At 45.4% G+C, this 8199-nt stretch overlaps 1 long non-coding RNA gene across 1 annotated transcript; it reads left to right on the top strand.

Annotated features, from left to right (window-relative positions):
• Positions 1–6098: 6098 nt before the first annotated feature.
• On the top strand, positions 6099–7071 carry LOC132360239 (uncharacterized). The gene is made up of 3 exons (XR_009501061.1): positions 6099–6191; positions 6306–6449; positions 6648–7071. It is a non-coding gene; the product is annotated as an uncharacterized LOC132360239 (long non-coding RNA).
• Positions 7072–8199: the final 1128 nt, after the last annotated feature.

The following is an 8199-nucleotide window of genomic DNA, read 5'->3' as shown; positions in this document are numbered from 1 at the left end:
ACGGAAAAGAGTCCGAAGAGCCACCTTCCAATCCCACATAATTATGTGAACCTGACCAAGTCCATACTTCTATGGGCTTTATTTTCTCCTTAACAAGGAGCAGCCCTTCACAACCTCACAGCCCGCCATGCTTCCAGATCCAACGAGGGAGGAGCAGGAAAGCATGCCGAGCTCCTTCCAATGACAGAAGGGTTAACGTTGTTGTTGTTTGGAAAGAGATAATTACAAAGGTCAGTATTCATCTTTTCGCCTCAACAGAACCCAGGCAGTTCTGTGCAAATACAAACCCAACACAACCAAGAGAATCCTGTCACCAGCACACAGTGATCGCTCAGCAAATATTTACGGTTTGTGGGCTAACCTCACCAGACGATTTCAAGTCTGCCTGGAGCACACGGGAAAATTCAGCAAATTCACAGGTGTGGCAGGGGAGGCGCAGGTTCTAATGAAAGTGCTGCCCAGAGCCCTTCTCTCTCATTTGCCTTCTCTTTCTGCCTAGAAATGCTTCTCTGCCCAATTTTAGCTCCTGCAGAGAGTGGGCTAGAGCTACTCCTAGAGCATAAGGGTCCAGTAACTTATACACACACACGTGCACACACAAACACGCATAAACACATCCACAAAAACGCATACATACACACACGTACACACAAACATATATACACACACACATACACAGACTTAGGCATACACGTAAACACACACACGCATATACAAATATACAAGCACATATACAAACACTCATAAACACAGATGCACACATATAAACACACACGTATACACACACATATACAAATATACACTCATAAACACAGATGCACACATATAAACACACACATATACACACACGTATACAAATATACAAACACATATACACTCATAAACACAGATGAACACATATAAACACACACGTATACACACACATATACAAATATACAAACACATATAAACACAGATACACACATATATAAACACACACACATACGCACCCAGACATATATACACACACACATAAACAGGCACACATACACAAACACATACACACACACAAACACACACACTCAAACACATATACACACAAAAGCACACGAACACATGTACACACATACACAAATGCACACGAACACACATACACATATACACAAACACACACACAGACGCACAATACATAATCAGACACACACGTGCATACACACAAGCACCCACATATACACATAAACACATACAAACACACACAGGGATACGCACATATTCACGAATACCTATGCACACACGAGCACACACACATGCATGTACGTACACAAGCAAACACACATACACACCACACACCACCGACCAAAAGCGAACTAAGCAACAGAAGAGAGTAAAGCTGGGGAAGAGATGCTTCGGCAGCTCAGCCTCCCCAGCGTCCTGCCGGCCCCTCCGACCTTCGTATCAGGAGATCTGCTGTTCTCTTCAGTGTCTCTTGTGTCAGGGCTTCCAGAGAGGGAAGGGGGTTACTGGGAATTTGAGTGTTAGTTTAAGCGATGCCCCAAGTTCCTTTACCAGGAATTAATAACCGGAGCTTCCTTTCTCCAGACGTGGCTGCGGGTCTGAGCGCCCCTCTCCACCCATCTTCCTGCTGGTCCCAGGCTCCGGGCGCTGCCGACCTCCAGATGCTCGGCTTCACCAGCGCCCTCGCCCCTTTCTCTCGGCGGTCTTCACTTGCCTGCCCTTCTAAGGAAGAAGAGACGCGCTTACAGGGAAGGCGGCGGTTCTAGGCTTTAATCTAGAAAACCAAGGGACCCAGGTGTAGTAGCTGAATGGCAAGCTTGCTTCCTTTTCGTGGGAAACTTAGTCATCCAAACCAACAGTGAAGGAGCACCTACTGTGCACCTGCCGCTAGGCTGGGTGTGGGAGAGACGAGGAGGACCAAACCCCAGTCCCCTGGAGAAGGAAACCAGTCATTAGAACGTCAGAAGTGCCAGGGGAGAGCAAAGAGGAAGGCGCTCAGGCGCCTGCAGGTGATGAGGGGCCAGTGGAAGGAAGAAGACTTAGGGGAGATGACACCCAAGTGCCAGAGGGGTAGGTGGTGGAATTCCAGGCAGGGAACCACTGCAAGAAACCAAGACTCTAGTAACAGTTTTCGCTTTTAATTTCCTCTTTTAAAAATGTACCTCGGATCTCAGACATAGCGCGAACCCAATGTCTCCCACGTGCCGCCTCCTCTCCTCCCCCTCCCCCTTCCTTCCCTCCTTGATAACTATATCATGGGTTCCCCGGGGCTCTGACTTCCCACTGGGCTCGGTCCACGAGCAGGAGATCAAAGGGAGGGAGGACAGTGCGGTCCAGGCGCTCACCCCACTGACCTCCTATCAAGGCAGCCTTCTCGGGAAATGCTCTTTTATCCAGGTTCCTGTGGCGGCTTCCTCCCGCCCTCACCCCTTAAGGCCTAGGACTAGTAACAGCCCTTCCACTGTCACTAGTGTTCTTTATGGTTCCTCTCCAGCCCACGCACACTTTCATAAACAGTCACCTTAGTAAGCTCTTCTTGAATTATTCTAATTCGAGGGCCATCTGTTTCCTGTTGGGACCTTGACTGATAGAGCAAATAGCAAATATATCAGGGAGAGCAGGATGCAAAAATTATGTACGTGTATATAAAAACTATGCAAGTTTATATTTATATTTTTATAAATTTATGTAACGTATAAAAATATTTATATTTGTATAAATATAAATACATATAATTGTACATATAAATGTATAAATATGTCCACACCAGTGATGGTAGTGATGGTATCTCATTCATTCACTCATTTATTCCACAGACTTATTTATTTATTTATTTATTATCCCACACACTCATTTATTTTCATCGCTTGCTACATGAAAAGCACAATGAGTAAGGAAACCACCCTTTCTGGATCTTATGAGACAGTGTCAGTTACAACCTTTTTTGTATGGTCAGACTATATATTTTATTTGGGGGATTTATAAAATATAATCTCAATAGCTAAGAGCAAAGGGAAGATGGGTACTCTGAGTTTATATTCTATTCTAGCTTATTCCTCCAAACTCCATGTCTCTAAAAAAAAAAAAAACAAAACAAAACCGAGTGGAGAAAGCCTGAGGCAAGATCAAGTACCAGGTCTGCATCCCCCAGGTTACGCTGTGGGTACAGTTCCCTCACCCGCTGACTCACGCTGAGTGGTGAGTCTGCTGCTTTGGGGTCAAAGGCTTCAACAGTGATAACCAAGGCTCGCTATGAGCCCAAGATGAGAGCTGAAAGCTTTACATGTACTATTGAATTTACACTTCATGAAAACCTCTGTGAATCAGGCATGGTTTTCCTCATTTTGCAGCTAGTGATAGTAGTTCGCACTGGATTCAAACCCAAGTCTATATCCAACACCCACTGCTCTTTATTCCACAGCATCACCTTTTCTAGGAATAGACAATTCACGGCCAGGACCAGAGGGTTGCTTGGTAAATGAGAGACAATTACAGGTTTGGAGGCAAAGGGCCATCCTGCAATTTCGGCGTACTCTCTGTTATTATATCCACAGAGTGAGAAATCGGCTGGGGCACCAACCTTACAGGAGTCCTCTTTTGGTTCCGTGTGGTGGCATGAGACATCAGCTAACGGTTTGCTCAGAGATTAGAAAGAAGTGGGAAGGGCAAGCAAAATAAGATACACCCAGGGCACTCCAAAGGTCTGCTTCCGTAGAGACTTCTGGCTCCCTTTGAACAACCTAATAATTATCGGTTTGAGAAGGTAGTAGAGATTGGAGTGTTAATGGGAGGGGTGAAATTTGAAATTTAAGACTGTTCCAGGGAATTTCCTGGTGGTCCAGTGGTTAGGACTCCGAGCTTTCACTGCAGGGGCCGCAGGTTCCATCCCTGGTTGGGGAACCAAGGTCCCACAAGCCTCGCAGCGCAGCCAAAAAACGCAACAAAAAACTGTCCCACTCATGATTAACCACACTGGGGCTGGGCTGGGCAGCTTCGCCATATGCTTCCTTTGGCTACAAGGGCAGAAGGGCAGCCAACCTAACCACACAAGAGGGTTTTTATGAGTGGCAAGCAATACAAATGCTTGTAAATTTAGAGTACCCCATAAATTTTGAAGAATCCAAGTTTAAGGTCTGTTGATGACCTCATTAAAAAAAATAAACAACTACCTTACTTTTCCCCTACGCCTGAAGTACCCATATATCATGGTTTATGCCTGTCGTTCCAGAATGATTAACAGTGTCCCCTTTCACACACAAAAGTGTCGATTTAGATGATAAATTATCATCTCACCTTTGCTGTATGTAATTGATCAACAAAAGAAGGTGAGGCAGTGAGACTCTGAGCTTCAAATACCTCAAGTCTGGTTTGAGAACGAGTGTTGCCTTGCTGCATGAGCCTAGGTTATTCAATTAACCTCGCTCATCCTTTATGTGCCAGGTGAAAATAAAATATTGGCCCGTGACTTTTATGAGCAGTAACAAATAGAAGTTGGTCATAGAGTTATAGGTCTTAGAGCTAGAAACCATTCAACACACAGGGGGGCTATGAAGAACTATACAAAACTCACCTTGAGGCAGCCAGTCTTCCCTGAGGCCCTCTGTTGTTTTGGAGAAATCTAGCAACTCAACCCAGCTGTGGTAAATTACATCACAGGGAGCTGATTAATGTCTTAAGCCTTTTATCAACTGGAATTCAAACTATCCATCAGTCTGTGTCTGCCTGTGTTTACCATAACAAACTCTCCAGTGGTCCCAGTAGATCTGATGACCATGAAAGTGGCAGGAGCACATGCTGTGGAGGTTCTGAGAAGGATACAACCACATCTCTTTGAGCGACTACGAAAATCTTGAGGACAGAAATAGGTTTGATTGGGAGCGTGGAAACTGGGCATACTGTGAGCAGGAAGAGATGGGAGGAAGGTGTTCGTAGTTCCAGACTAAAGAGACAATATGAGGAAAGGCAGGGAAAGTATGTGTGCGATGAGAATGATAAGACACAGGTCTGGTCATAGAGAGGGCATCTGTAGGGGAGGGGGAAGTAGGCTGAACCACATGGTACGGTGTTTGAGTGTCATCGTAAGGCTAAGGCTTTTTACTTAATTCGCAAGGCTGTGGGAAGCCTGTACTGGAGCAAAAAGATTGCCCATCGGGAAGATTAGTCTGGAAACGGTGCAGACTGGATGGGCGTGTGGAGAGCCTGTGAGTAGGGAGCACGGTGAGGAGTCCTTTGGAACAACAGCAACAAACACAGTGATAACGATTGTGATGCACAGAGAGTAGCTCACTAAATGACGTCAAGCAAAATCCAGGAGAACATCAACAAAGGGTTGACAAATAATCCCCAGTGGAAAGACTATTCTTTGAAGGTGAGCCATTTCTTGGGGCGATTTATGAAGCAGGAGGCAAGCACTGTCACAATAAATGGCCATTAAGCCTGGCATCTTCTAACGCACCTTGGGAGATGAGGGGGAGCCCCTGGCTCCCCGACTTGTAACTTTCAGAACTCAAGGAAAATGGAGTGGATGGCTTTCTTCCATATGCAAGCCTTGGGGGCATTTCAGTGTTTGCAGGGAATTTAACGTAGGGAGAGTAATTAGCGCCGACATCAGACGAGATACCATAAAAAGATGAATGTCCTGATTCTGAAATGCCAATAAAAACAGGGATGGGAGTAGAAGCTGAGAAATCCAGCCTGGGTTTATCTCTGCTTCCTGAGCAGGATCCATGATGCATAATCGTGTGCAGTGCCTGGGGCATCCATTTTCCGCCGTAAACAATGACACGCTCCTTCCCAGATGCTGAAACAGACTAAATAACCTCCGCTTTCCACTGGCAGCTCTGACAGCCCAAATTATTTGAAATCGCACCAGCCCGGGAGGAACTCAAGGCCGAGCGGCTCACTTGGATGCTGCAAGCAAGAGGGGAGAAATGCCTCCGGGGTGAACACAGTTTAAGCTGTGATCGCTAATAACCTTCATCTGGTTACAGGGAAGCACCAGGACTGTGGCTGACACGTGGGGCGCACGCGCACGGATGCACGCACTCACGCACGCACGCGCACGCACGCACGCATCCCCGTCCTACCTCGCCCCAGGCGTGGCCACTTGAGTGCTCTGAACCAGGGGTCCCCGGCCCCCGGGCCAGAGGACCGCCAGCGGTCCGCATTCTGTAGGGAACCGGGCTGCGCAGCTGGAGGTGAGCGGCGGGGAGCGAAGCTTCATCTGCCGCCCCCCAGCTCCCCAGCGCTGGCATTGCAGCCTGAAGCAACCCCCCCTCCCCTTCCCCCTCTGTGGCAACATTGTCTTCCAGAAACCGGTCTCTGGTGCCAGAAAGGTTGGGGACCGCTGGTCTAAACCATCGAGAGCTTCACGTTGGTGCGAGACAAGACCCAGCAGAGAAACCCAGTCATGTTTGCCTTGGAAAACTCCTGTCTCCTGTTGATTTCTTATGGAAGTAAGCCTTGAGTTCATCTGATTGTCAGCCCCTTCTGTTATTCTTTACTGTGCTAATTTAACCTCATGTTCCCTGACATCATGCTGATCTCACGAAAGGCTCTGTAACAAACTTACTTTTTAAAAGGTCAGTGCCGGGCCAAGCCCTCCCGTTTAAATGGTCACAACAGCTCCAATCATAGTTTCCTGTCTCTCACAGACAGAATCGTCCCACGTGGGAACGGAAAGAACGCATCCAGGCCATCCGCTCGGATTACACATCCGGAAGGGGAAACCGGGCAGAAGGCACGGCTGGCCCCAGGCAAGGATTTTTTTTTTTTTCCCCCCAACCGAAAGGACAAGGGAAGAGGTATTTGTGTGGTGTCATAGTGGTGACCTTCGAGAAGCGAGCCCATTGCAAACGTATCCCTCTGGTGGCCTTTTGAGTCGAGCAATGTAGCAGCTCCTTTCTGAGGTACTTCTTAGCAAACAGAATATAATTAAAACAATTGTCACAACATTGGCAATGCTTTAAAGCAAATTTCTAGAGGCCTGGTTTCCTGCTGTTGGCAATAGCAGCCCACCAGTAAAAAATACCACAGAAATAAAAATTCTGTGTATTCTTTTCAACAGAAGAATTGGAAATACACTGAAAAGGAAATGCAGGAATTATGATAATTTGTTCCACAAACAAGTGCATTTAATGAAATATTCTTAAGGAACAAAGAGAAATACATGATTTATTTGTGTATATACACAATATTATATGTATATACACAATGTAGTATGTATGTGTATATCTAAACATCTGTCTTGTGCTCAGCATTTTTCCTAGGCTAGATGTGATTGAATTAACTCTCGGTTGTAATGGTGTTGCTTCTTTTCATAAAGGCTTTAACTTAATAATCGAATTTGTTATCTTTTAAAAAACCCTACAAAAAGCCATGCATTTGGTGGTCTTCCAGCTGGGGAAGGCCAGCTCTCCCATAGCAGAGTCAGGTTTAGATCTTTCTGAGTTTGAACAAACCACAAAACAAAAATTCGCCTTTTAAAAACGACACTTTGACCCATTTCTAAGTCTTCCTTAAGTAATAATGAAATGTAGTTGCTGACCCTGCTTTAGCAATCAGTAAGGAAATGGTTCCAGTTTTCACACTCACAGTAGGGCTTGATGTCAGGTTTGGTCTTAAAGTCTGCTTTTTCCAGAAACGCTGCCTCGATTTTTTTTTTTTTTTTAAGGTTGCCATTTATGGTCAGGGGAGCATGGTAGACTACAATTTCTGGTTTGTTTCCAGGGGTAGTAGTAACAGAAATGTTGAGCAGAGAACCAATCATGATGGTTTTAAAAAAAGTTTTTTAAAGGGGGAGAGGAAAAGAGAGAGAAAATGCTAAAATGCTTGGGCAGAAATCTGGGCTCTTTTCCCAGCTGGTGCTAAGTAAACCCCTGGCATTTTTGTGTAGTTTTGAGAAAAGCAGCAATCATGATTCCCATTTTATAGACAGTAGGAACCACCTTTCTCTGCTCAGAGAGCACACATCCACGTGGCCTACATGTACATCCTCACAGAATGTTAAATAATTGAATGACATCCACTTCCCTGCATCAAGTCATAGAGATTTTAAGGCTTACGAGGAGAAATCCAATCACTTTATTTTGTCCTAAATTTCTAACTGTCCTAAGAGGCTAATAGTAAAGTTTTGGATCAATTGCTGTGTAAAATAAATACGATAAATGAATCATCCAAACAAAAAGGAACAGGTTGGAACTGAGC

The sequence above is a fragment of the Balaenoptera ricei genome, chromosome 2 (genome assembly GCF_028023285.1).
Source record: "Balaenoptera ricei isolate mBalRic1 chromosome 2, mBalRic1.hap2, whole genome shotgun sequence".
NCBI classification, from domain to species: domain Eukaryota; kingdom Metazoa; phylum Chordata; class Mammalia; order Artiodactyla; family Balaenopteridae; genus Balaenoptera; species Balaenoptera ricei.
This window is presented reverse-complemented; position numbering and strand designations above follow the sequence as displayed.